At 41.6% G+C, this 13,037-nt stretch overlaps 1 pseudogene; it reads left to right on the forward strand.

Moving 5' to 3' along the window:
- Positions 1–7,459: 7,459 nt before the first annotated feature.
- LOC139046424 (olfactory receptor 10H3-like) lies at positions 7,460–11,735 on the forward strand (annotated as a pseudogene).
- The last annotated feature ends 1,302 nt before the right edge of the window (positions 11,736–13,037 follow it).

The raw sequence follows: 13,037 nt of genomic DNA on the forward strand, positions 1-13,037 counted from the left end.
ATGGTTGCTCCTTTTTGTTGTATGTTGGAGGGGAGAGAGTCCCAGGCAAGCTCACTCTGCCATGACACTGATGTCCCCAATTAGTCATTTTAGAAAGTTAGTATAGTTTTGCCCTATTTTTGTTTTTCAGAAGGAAATTTCGATAGTGTTAAATTTCCAGTCAGTTCACGGGAATTGGAAGTGCGTTTGCACCAATGACATAATTTGGGGAACAACTGACATCATAACCACACTAGCTCATCCCATCCAAGAGTGTAGGCAGGTTTTCATGTATTCAGATCACCTACATTTTTACTAGTAGTTAAATTTTCTGTATTTGGAGGTATTGCAAGCTTTGGGTTAATTCCTATACATTTTATAACAAAGGATGACAAAGTGTGATATGAGGAACCCTGGGGTCCACAGTCCCTTCCTTTTCCACTTACATCTGAGGATGGGTTTTGTCATATCGTTGCCTGGAAGAACATACTGCCACAGACCGAATGAGAAGCAGATAAAATGATCAGGTTGTCTCCTCTCAACTCAGACATTGGACATGTTTCAAAAATGTAAAACAAGGCCACTCTTCTCACTAAATGTTTTTTAACATGTACTCTCCTAAAAGCATGTTACTTGTATTAACGTGAAATAAGTGTATATTGCTCTTTTATTTTTTTATTTATTTATTTTTTTTATTAATGTTATGATAGATTACAACCTTGTGAGATTTCAGTTGTACATTTTTGTTAGTCATGTTGTGGGTACACCACTTCCCCCTCCGTACCCTCCCCCCACCACCCCTTTTCCCTGGTAACCACCGATCAGATCTCCTTATCAATATACTAATTTCCACCTATGAGTGGAGTCATATAGAGTTCGTCTTTCTCTGACTGACTTATTTTGCTTAACATAATGCCCTCGAGGTCCATCCACGTTGTTGTGAATGGGCCAATTTTGTCTTTTTTTATGGCTGAGTAGTATTCCATTGTGTATATATACCACATCTTCTTTATCCAATCATCAGTTTCTGGGCATGTAGGCTGGTTCCACGTCTTGGCTATTGTAAATAATGCTGCGATGAACATAGGGGTGCAACGGACTCTTGAGATATCTGATATCAGGTTCTTAGGATAGATACCCAGTAATGGGATGGCTGGGTCATAGGGTATTTCTATTTTTAAGTTTTTGAGAAATCTCCATACTGTTTTCCATAGTGGCTGTACCAGTTTGCATTCCCACCAACAGTGTATGAGGGTTCCTCTTTCTCCACAACCTCTCCAACATTTGTCGTTCTTGGTTTTGGATGTTTTTGCCAATCTAACGGGTGTAAGGTGATATCTTAGTGTAGTTTTGATTTGCATTTCCCTGATGATTAGCGATGATGAACATCTTTTCATGTGTCTATTGGCCATATTCATATCTTCTTTTGAGAAATGTCTGTTCATGTCCTCTGCCCATTTTTTGATCGGGTTGTTTGTTTTTTTGTTGTTAAGCAGTGTGAGTTCTTTGTATATTATGGAGATTAACCCTTTGTCGGATAAGTGGCTTGTAAATATTTTTTCCCAATTAGTGAGCTGTTTTTTTGTTTCAATCCTGTTTTCCCTTGCCTTGAAGAAGCTCTTTAGTCTGATGAAGTCCCATTTGTTTATTCTTTCTATTGTTTCCCTCAACTGAGGAGTTACAGTGTCCGAAAAGATTCTTTTGAAACTGATGTCAAAGAGTGTACTGCCTATATTCTCTTCCAAAAGACTTATTGTCTCAGGCCTAATCTTTAGGTCTTTGATCCCTTTTGAGTTTATTTTGGTGTGTGGTGAAAAAGAATGGTCAATTTTCAATCTTTTGCATGTGGCTGTCCAGTTTTCCCAGCACCATTTGTTGAAGAGACTTTCTTTTCTCCATTGTAGGCCCTCTGCTCCTTTGTCGAAGATTAGCTGTCCATAGATGTGTGGTTTTATCTCTGGGCTTTCAATTCTGTTCCATTGATCTGTGGACCTGTTTTTGTACCAGTACCATGCTGTTTTGATCACTGTAGCTTTGTAGTATGTTTTGAAATCGGGGATTGTGATTCCGCCGGCTTTGTTTTTCTTGCTCAGGATTGCTTTAGCAATTCGCGGTCTTTTGTTCCCCCATATGAATTTTAGGATTGTTTGTTCAATTTCTGTGAAGAATGTTCTTGGGATTCTGATAGGGATTGCATTGAATCTGTATATTGCTTTAGGTAGTATGGACATTTTAACTATGTTTATTCTTCTAATCCATGTGCAAGGAATGTTTTTCCATCTCTTTATGTCATCGCCTATTTCTTTAAAGAAAGTCTTGTAGTTTTCATTGTATAGATCCTTCACTTCCTTGGTTAAGTTTATCCCAAGGTATTTTATTCTTTTCGTTGCGATTGTGAATGGGATAGAGTTCTTGAGTTCTTTTTCTGTTAGTTTATTGTTAGTGTATAGAAATGCTACTGATTTATGCACGTTAATTTTATACCCTGCTACTTTGCTGTAGTTGTTGATTATTTCTAATAGTTTTTCTGAGGATTCTTTGGGGTTTTCTATGTATAAGATCATGTCGTCTGCAAACAATGAGAGTTTTACTTCTTCGTTACCTATTTGGATTCCTTTTATTTCTTTTTCCTGCCGAATTGCTCTGGCCAGCACCTCCAGTACTATGTTGAATAGGAGTGGTGAAAGTGGGCACCCTTGTCTTGTTCCTGTCCTCAGAGGGATGGCTTTCAGCTTTTGTCCATTGAGTATGATGTTGGCTGTGGGTCTATCATATATGGCCTTTATTATGTTGAGGTACTTTCCTTCTATACCCATTTTACTGAGGGTTTTTATCATAAATGGGTGTTGGATCTTGTGGAATGCTTTCTCTGCATCTATTGAGATGATCATGTGGTTTTTGTTTTTCATTTTGTTGATGTAGTGTATCACGTTGATTGACTTGCGGATGTTGAACCATCCCTGTGTCCCTGGTATAAATCCCACTTGATCATGGTGTATAATCTTTTTGATGTATTGCTGTAATCGGTTTGCCAAAATTTTGTTGAGCATTTTTGCATCTATGTTCATCAGTGATATCGGCCTGTAGTTCTCCTTCTTTGTGTTGTCCTTGTCAGGTTTGGGGATCAGAGTGATGTTGGCTTCATAGAATGTGTTAGGGAGTTCTCCATCTTTCTCAATTTTCTGGAACAGTTTGAGGAGAATAGGTATTAAGTCTTCTTTGAATGTTTGGTAGAATTCTCCAGAGAAGCCGTCTGGTCCTGGACTCTTGTTTTTGGGGAGGTTTTTGATTACCGTTTCTATTTCCTTACTTGTGATTGGTCTATTCAGATTCTCCATTTCTTCCTGATTCAGTTTGGGGAGGTTGTAGGAGTCTAGGAATTTGTCCATTTCTTCCAGGTTGTTCAATTTGTTGGCATATAGTTTTTCATAGTATTCTCTTATGATCTCTTGTATTTCATTGGTATCTGTTGTGATTTCTCCTCTGTCATTCCTGATTTTATTAATTTGCGATTTCTCTCTTCTTTTCTTGGTGAGTCTGGCTAGGGGTTTGTCAATTTTGTTAATTCTTTCGAAGAACCAACTCTTTGTTTCATTGATCCTTTCTATTGTCTTTTTTGTTTCAATATCGTTTATTTCTGCTCTTATTTTTATTATTTCCCTCCTTCTACTGACTCTGGGCTTTGTTTGTTCTTCTTTTTCTAGTTCTGTTAGGTGTCGTTTGAGGTTGCTTACGTGAGCTTTTTCTTGTTTAGTGAGGTGAGCCTGTATTGCGATGAATTTCCCTCTTAGGACTGCTTTTGCTGCATCCCAAATGATTTGGTATGTCGTGTTCTCATTTTCATTAGTCTCCAGATAATATTTGATTTCTTCTTTAATTTCTTCAATGATCCATTGTTTGTTGAGAAGCGTGTTGTTTAGTCTCCACATTTTTGCACCTTTCTCTGCTTTTTTCTTGTAGTTGATTTCTAGTTTAATAGCGTTATGATCAGAAAAGATGCTTGATATTATTTCAACTCTCTTGTATTTATTGATGTTTGCTTTGGTTCCCAAAATATGGTCAATCCTTGAGAATGTTCCATGTGCACTTGAGAAGAATGTGTAACCTGCTGTTTTTGGATGAAGTGTTCTATATATATCTATTAAGTCCATCTGGTCTAATTTTTCATTTAATTCTATTATTTCCTTGTTGATTTTCTGTCTGGATGTTCTGTCCATTGGTGTTAATGGTGTGTTGAGGTCCCCTACTATTATTGTATTGTTGTTGATGTCTTCTTTTAGTTCTATTAAGAGTTGCTTTACAAATTTTGGTGCTCCTGTGTTGGGTGCGTATATATTTATAAGTGTTATGTCTTCTTGGTGGAGAGTCCCTTTTATCATTATATACTGTCCCTCTTTATCTTTCTTTATCTGTTTTGCTTTGAAATCTACCTTGTCTGATATTAGTATAGCGACACCTGCTTTCTTTTGTTCATTATTAGCTTGGAGTATTGTTCTCCATCCCTTCACTCTGAGTCTGTGTTTGTCTTTGGGGCTGAGGTGTGATTCCTGGAGGCAGCATATTGTTGGATCTTGTTCTTTGATTCATCCTGCCACTCTCTGTCTTTTGATTGGGGAGTTCAATCCATTTACATTTAGAGTGATTATTGAGACGTGGGGGCCTACCACTACCATTTTGTGTCTTGTTTTCTGGTTTTCTTCAGTTTCCTTTGTTTCTCGTCCCATGGTTTAATCTGTTCTGATGTAGAGCTGCTACTCTCTGTTGTTGTCCTTCTACTTATCTCCTCTGCTCTTGGTTTTGTAGCCCCTTTCCTTTTTTGGATTTTTCAGGAATGAGGGTTTTCCTGAGGATTTCCTGAAGAGGAGGTTTTGTGGCAATGAACTCCCTTAATTTTTGTTTATCTGGGAAAGTTTTTATTTCTCCATCGTATTTGAAGGATATTTTTGCTGGGTAGAGAATTCTCGGCTGTAGATTTTTGTCCTTCAGATTTTTGAATATATCATTCCACTCTCTTCTAGCCTGTAAAGTTTCTGCTGAGAAATCTGCTGATAGCCTGATGGGGGTTCCTTTGTAGGTTAGTTTCTTTTGCCTGGCTGTCCTTAATATTTTCTCCTTGTCGTTGACTTTTGCTAGCTTCACTACTATATGCCGTGGAGTTGGTCTTCTTGCATTGATAAAGTTTGGAGATCTATTGGCTTCTGTCACCTGAAGATCCATCTCCCTCACCAGATTTGGGAAGTTCTCAGCCATTATTTCTTTGAATAGGTTTTCTGCCCCTTTCTCCTTTTCTTCTCCCTCTGGTATACCTATCATCCTTACGTTGCATCTCCTAATTGTGTCTGATAATTCTCGGAGAGTTTCTTCATTTCTTTTAAGTCTTGCTTCTCTCTCCTCCTCTGCCTGCAACAATTCTATATTGCCATCTTCCAAATTGCTAATTCTTTCCTCCATATTATCGGCCCTACTGTTCAGAGCATCTAGATTTTTCTTAATCTCCTCTATTGTGTTCTTCATTTCCAATATTTCTGTTTGGTTCTTCTTTATCGTATCAAACTCTTTTGTGACATAGCTCCTGAACTCGTTGAGTTGTCGGTCAGAATTCTCTCTTAACTCATTGAGAATCTTAATGATGGCTGTTTTGAAGTCATCATCATTTAGGTTATATATCTCATTTTCTTTGGGATTGTTTTCTGTGTATTTGTTACTTTCTTTCTGTTCTGGAGATTTAATGTATTTTTTCATATTGCTTGATGTTGTTGATTTGTGCCTCCGCATGGAGATAGAGTTTAGTTGCTCCTTTCACTTGTTTCAGCTGCTGCGGTGGGGGGAGCAGCTGTTTATACTTCACCAACCAGGAACCCTGTCCGTAGTTGCTAACTGGGCCTGGGCCCCTCTTCGTAGCCACAGTGGCCCTTTGGATTCCCTCCTCTGCCATGGGGGCCGTCACAGGGGGGCTTCAGGCTGCTGGTGCCTACTGTTGCAGCCCACCTAGATGTGCTCTCTCCTTGGGGTCTGCAACGGTGTTATGGGCTTTTCCAGCGGCCAGGGGTGGGATCACTTATATTTGTCGCTCCGTTGCTGTCGGCCCCCACCAAATCTCACTTGTCCTCTATGGGTAGCAGGAGAGCTATTGGCATCTTCTACAGTCTGTGGTTAGTACACCTAGCTATGCTGCTTTTGCCCAGGGGTCTTACAGCCTTGTGGCTGGCGGCTGGGTGCCTTCTACTGGTGCTGTGCAGAGGCTTTTCCTAAGGCTGCTGTGAGCCTGTAGGGTTTCCCCCTAGGCTACTAAGCTGGGTCTCTGGAACTCTCTCCAGCCCCAGTCCTTTCCGAGATCTCCAGCAATCCCTAGTCTCACAGGGCAGGCAACAGCAGCTGGGGGTCGCCCCGCCCTCTGGGCTTCTCTCCGGGCTTCTCCCGGGAGCCCTGAATGCTGGGCGTGGCCCCTCTGCTAATGGCAGACAGAGAGTTTTGTCTGCTGCCCGGGCGGAGCTCTGGCGCTTCCCCTCCGGGTCGCAGAACCGGCCTTTGAAAGCTCCCCCAGCCCCGGTCCTCTCCGAGATCTCCGGCAATCCCTAGTCCCACAGGGCAGGCAACGGCAGCTGGGAGACCTCCGTGCCCTCCGTGACTCTCTCTGGGACCCTCCGGGCGCCCCGAGCACCAGGCTGGGTCTCCCCGCCAATGGCGGGGAGAGACTCTCCCCGCGGGCTCAGGTGTGCAACTCCAAAGTTTCCCTCTGTGTTTAGGAGTAATTGCGGGGGGTTTAGGTAGGGTTCTGGTCACCTGTTTCCACCGTCGCTCCTCTGTTGTGTTCTCGCTCCTGCCCTAGATGTGTGTGGATCCTCTGGGGGTGTCCGTTGGAAGAAAGCCGCTTGCGGGTACTAGGCTGCCAGTCGGGGTCGGAGAGTTTTCACCTATTTCCACATCCTCCCGGAGGAAAGTCCGTCCGCCTTCCGATGTATAGTCGCGTGGGTGTCTCAGACGTCCTGAGATGCTGTCTGGATAAGTGTCCAAATAATTGTAGACTCGAAGGGCGAGAGACAAAGAGGACTACTCACGGCGCCATCTTGGATCTTCTCTCTATATTGCTCTTTTAAATGTACTAATAGCTAAATATTTTTGAAGATTCTCAGTTTTAATGTCTAATTGGGTAAAAACTGATAGAGGTCTTTAGGGGCCTCAGTAACTTTTGAGCATGGAGGATCCGGAGACCAAAATGCTTGAGGGCTGTTTCTTCACAGTTTGTGTCGCTCTTGGAAATGTTATCTTACTTTTTACTTAAATCCTGTATGTTGAATGATTATTCCTGGTGTAATACCATGAGAAAGGCTATGAGTCTTGTGAATTGATCTGCCTTCTGCAGCATTGTGTTCTCCTGTTGTTGTCACGTGCCACATGCTGACCTTTGCTCTTTTACAGGTGGGTGATTACGTTCTTCCCTTCCAGTCCTGACGCTCCTTCTTTCTTTTTCTCACCGCTCATGACTGTCGGTTCCACACTGAAGAACAGCAGAGACAGTGAGTAACCTTGCTTCCTCCTCAGCCTAAAACGCTGCCTCTGAAGTTTCCCCTTTTAGTAGAATTTTTGCTAAATTTGTGGGATATCTTCCTTATCTAGCTAGGAAAGTCCCCTTCCACACCTGTTGCAAAGAGACTTTTTCAAAAACCCTAAATAGAGGTACGTATATCCAATGATTATGTGGTACACCTAAAACTAGTACAGTGTGTATGTCAATTATGGCTCACAGAAAAATCACAAACAGGACTTGATTTTTAGAAAGTATATTCCTTCCTTGACTGAAATAATTATACGATTTTTCTTTATTCTTTCTATATTTCTTTATTCTTATGATGAGTTGCATGATAGCTTTTCTGATGCCCAACCACCCTTGTCATTCACAGGATAAGCCAACACCACTTGATCGTAATATACTATTTTTCATAAACCACTGGATCTGACTAGGTGATGTCTTAGTATGGATTTTAAAATCTGCATGAATAGGGCAAGCACGAATTTCTGTTCTTAGAAACATTCTACCTGGTTTTAGAATCAAGATTGCATTAACCTCATGAAATGAGTGGAGCAGTTTTCACATATTTTTTCTCCTTTTTGAAGAACATATATAATATTCTCACCAAATCTTCATTGAAAGTTTATGAACTTCATTGAAGTTCATCTTCATTGAAAGCTCACCTGTAAATCCACTGGGGCCACAATATTGGGGAGGGACAGGTGGTGACTAACCATTTAACTTCTTTTGCTTTTTTTCAATTTATTGCTATTTTTTAAAATTGCAGTAACATTGGATTATAACATTATATAGCTTTTGGATGTACATCATAATATATTCCGAATTCTGTTAGATTACATCATGTTCACCACCCAAAAACTAATCATAGTCCATCTCCTCCCATGTGAGCCTAATCACCACTTTTGTTGCCCCCACCCCACCCCGATGGTAACCACCTATCCATTTTCCATTGCTATGTGCCCATCAAGGGATGAGTGGATAAAGAAGATGTGGTATTTATACACCATGGAATACTACTCAGCCACAAGAAATGAGGAAATCCAGCCATTTGTGACTACATGGATGGACCTTGAGGGTATTATGCTGAGTGAAATAAGTCAGAGGGAGAAAGTCAAATACCGTATGATCTCACTCATAAGTAGAAGGTAAAAACACCGACATTTAATTTTTTAAAACTAATTTCAGTATTCAGGGCTGCTATTTTTTCTTGCACCAGTTTTGAAAGTTTACATTTTTCTAAGACTGTATTTATCTCATCTACTGTTTCAAACTTGCGAACTTGTATTTTTCTTACTGTTGTTATTAATTTTAAAAATATCCATTTTTTGTTGTTATTTCCCAATGTTAATTTTGAGTTTTGCTGTTGACATCTTGTCCCTTTTTTCTCTATCTTGTTAATCTTTCCAATAAGCTGATTTTCCTTTTATTGAGCATGATTGTTTTCTTCATAAGGTTTTTTAATAAATACATTTAAAGCTGTGTATTTCCTTCATAGTACTCTTTCAGGTTAAAATTAGACTTTTGATGCTTCAATCATTTAACTGTAAATATTTTTACATTTGATTTGTGTTTTCCTGTTGAAACAGAAGAATATTTAATCATCACTTCAGCTTCCAAATCTAGCTGGTCATAAAGCTATTCCTTCTCTATCAATTTCTAGTTTACTGCACTATAATCTATATAATATTTATACTTTTAAATTGATAGGGGATATTTTTATCTGTTAAACTGTAGTCAGTTTTTGAAAACGTCCTCTATGTGCTTGAAATCAATGTTTAATCTTCCTTTGTTAAGGGTCTAAATATATCCAATATCTAAAATCTGAACATTGTAATTGCATTTTAATTAACAATTCCCAACTGACATTTCTGAACTGTCTTAAAATGTCTACAATTTTTTATCTATTATTGATTTAGCTCTTACTATTGATATCTATTTCCCTGAATTTGTATGATTATCTACTACTTAATATCCAGGTATACTGTTATATAGATGATTGATACTCATGCTGGTTTCTACAATGTTCTTCTATACTTAAGCAACCATTCCTCTTTGTCTCTTGGAGTGTGTGTGTGTGTGGAATTTTGAAATTCTGCATGCATCCAAACTAAGAATATTATCTTCACAGCCAAAAAACGAGATCACACGTAAAATCAACTAAATTGATAATAATCCCTTAATATTATTCATCTTAGCCATTTATTCATTCCGAAATCAAAGTGTTCTTAGAGCTTTAACAATAGTTTACACCAGTTTACCTAAATCAGGATGTAATCTAGTACCTGCACTGCATCTGGGTGCCATGCCTCTTAAATTGCTCTTCATTCTTCTCGTGACTCTGGTACTGATGAGACGAGAACAATTGCTCTATGGAATATCCCACCCTCTGGATTATCTGATTGCTGCTTAGGATGTTATTTAAATTGATCCTCCATTCTAAGTGCAATGATCATTCATTTACATGATCAGCTTTGGCCAATTGTGCACATTTTCAAACTGGTTCCCAAATCCTTTTAACATTGACCCATAACTCAGTGAAAGTTTCATCTCAGGCTGAGACAAGACATCCTAGGCTTGCTTCCATACCCAGGCCATTTCTCCAGGGAAGCTTGGTTCCTTTTAGTGGCATATGGTAATAGAGACAGTATCATTATTGTTTCCTTAAATCCATTTTGTCTGTTTCAAGATTGCTGACTCAGCTTTCACTTGGTACATATTTGCCTGACATATACTTGTCCATCCTTTCATTTTCAAACTTTACGTTCAGCTCCTTTAGAACAGTCAATGCAAAATATGAAGTAAGACAGCAGAAATAAGTACCATTAAAGCAATATCAAAATAAATGTAGATGGCTTAAAAAGTCAATGAAAAGACAAAGACTCTCAGAATAAAAATATTTTTTATCCCCAAGATCCAAATCTATGTTTTCTAGAACTGCACATTATTCAAGAGAATATGACCCTGACCATCTACATCTGTTTTAATGGTTCCAAACATGGGAGCTTTTCTATATTACAGTCACTTTTAGTAAAAACCCAGTACCAAACTATGCCTTAAGCACTCAATATACTGATCTCATTTTATCTTGATCACAATACTGAATGGGAAACACTGTTATGATTTACTCTGTCTTACTGATGAAGACTATGAAACCCAGAAAAGTTGAGGAAATTGTTCAATAGAATAGAGCTCTTGAATTGCCATATTATTGTGTTAGAGCCTATGTTTTAACGACTGTGCTTCATTCTGTTTCTGATCTGAGCAGATGCAGCATCCTTGCCTGGTCAGAACTGGAGCACGGTGACTGAATTCATCCTCCTTGGCCTCTCCACCTTCCCCCAGCATCTCCTGCCTGCCTTCTTCCTGCTTTTCCTGCTCATGCACCTGTTCACACTGCTGGGGAACCTGCTCATCATGGCCACCATCTGGAGCGAGCGCAGCCTCCACACGCCCATGTACCTCTTCCTGTGCGCCCTCTCCATCTCTGAGATTCTGTTCACTGTGGCTGTCACCCCTCGCATGCTGGTGGACATGCTCTCCACCCATCACTCCATCACCTTCGTGGCCTGTGCTAGCCAGATGCTTCTCCTTCATGTTTGGATTCACCCACTCCTTCCTGCTCATGATCATGGGCTATGACTGCTACGTGGCCATCTGTCACCCTCTGCGCTACAATGTGCTCATGGGCACCTGAGGCTGTGTCTGTCTTGTGTCCTGGTCCTGGGTTGGTGGTTCAGTCATGGGGATGATGGTGACATTGATCGTGTTTCACCTCACCTTCTGTGGGTCTAATGTGATCTACCATTTTGGGTGCCATGTGCTTTGCCTCCTGAAGTTGTCCTGTGGGAGGGAGACATCCTCTGTCACCTTGGGTGTGATCCTGGTGTGTGTCATGGCTCTGATGGGCTGCTTGTTCCTCATCTTCCTCTCCTATGTCTTCATCATGGCCGCCATCTTGAGAATCCCCTCTGCTGAGGGCTGGCACAAGACCTTCTCCACATGTGTGTCCCACCTCACTGTGGTGGTCGTGCACTACGGTTTTGCCACCATCATCTACCTCAAGCCCAAGGGCCCTCATTCTATGGACAGTGACACCCTGATGGCCACCACCTATACAGTCCTCACCCTCTTTCTTAGTCTGATCATTTTCAGCCTCAGGAACCAGGATCTGAAGATCACCATGAGGAAGCCCTTCCTCAGGACACTCTTTCCCCAGAACTCCTGAAGTGGCTGGTTTTGTGGCAGGGGATGTGGCGGGTGGAGGCACTGCAGTCTTCCACTTGTCAAAGGAGAAGAGTTACACTTCACTGTGATGATTCCTGTCTGTGAATTCCCCTCCTCCCCCTCAGCAAGTGCTCTGTAAATTCTAGATCTCTGTTTTCTCTCCTTTCCCCCAGGCTGGATGACCTCATTCCTCCTGGATTCATGGGGGAGACAGCTTCCCCAAGATCGGCCTGGTGTGTCGACTTCCTTCTGTCCCCTGTGCTGAGAGTGGGTTAACCATGGAGGACGGGATGCCCACATTGCTGTGTTGGGAACCTGTGTGCATGGTTTGTCTTGAATGTGTGAATGAGGGGTGCTTGATCTACTCAAAACAATGACACAAACAGCACAGTGAGTCGGCACCTGCTGTATACCATGGATTGTGATCTGTGCTTCAGACACTTCATCTTTCTCATCGTGACTGTTGTGTTGAGGAATGGAAAGCATTTTTGATGGGGAAAATTAGCTTTCATTTTCAGTTCGTCACATTTTAGAAGGAAGGGGTTGTCCTCCTATAAGTTGCCTTTGTTGGCTGAGCTGAAAAGGCTCTAAGGATGCAACTTTCAGATGGAGGGGGGGATCTGAATTTCTCCTTGTGAGAAAAGAAATGTGTAGAGAGATGGGGAAAAGACCTAGAGAGGGATGAGGAAGTGGTGGCTGCATTGAGGGGAACGGGAGGGGCAGGATGAAACGCCCAATGGCTGCCAGTTGACCAGGAACCAGGGGAGGTGATGGGACAGTGACTGGTGAAGACACTGGAGGAAAGAGCAGGGAGGAAACGGGCATGTTATAAGGTTTATAAGCTTGCCTTAGAGTACTCGATGTAAATCTTCTTCCCCGACTCCCTCAAAATCCCCAGTGAAAACCCACTTCTCTTTCATGTGTTGTAGAATCAGGTATTGGGGGGATGTGCGTCCATAGGCTGGCTCTGCCTCAAAAAGGGGGCCCGAGAAGAAGCAGGCAGCCCTTTGGGTTACACCCCGTTTTTAACTGAGGAAAGGGACACAATGAGGTTCAGGACTTGTCCAGGGTCACAAAGCCAGGGAGGTGCGGGGATGCAGTGCGGGGTCAGCTGAGTGCGTCCTCTGTGGCAGGAGTGAGGCCAGTGCGAGTCTGCAATGTGGGGACCCATCACAGTCACCTGGGGGCTGGTTAAGTCACAGACTGCTGTTCCCCCCCCCCAGAGGGTCTGAAAGGGGGTGTAGGATCTGCATTTCTAACACGACCCCAGGTGATGCTGCTGGTGGTCTGGGGGTGACACTGT

The sequence above is a fragment of the Equus asinus genome, chromosome 10 (assembly GCF_041296235.1).
Source record: "Equus asinus isolate D_3611 breed Donkey chromosome 10, EquAss-T2T_v2, whole genome shotgun sequence".
In the NCBI taxonomy this organism is placed as follows: domain Eukaryota; kingdom Metazoa; phylum Chordata; class Mammalia; order Perissodactyla; family Equidae; genus Equus; species Equus asinus.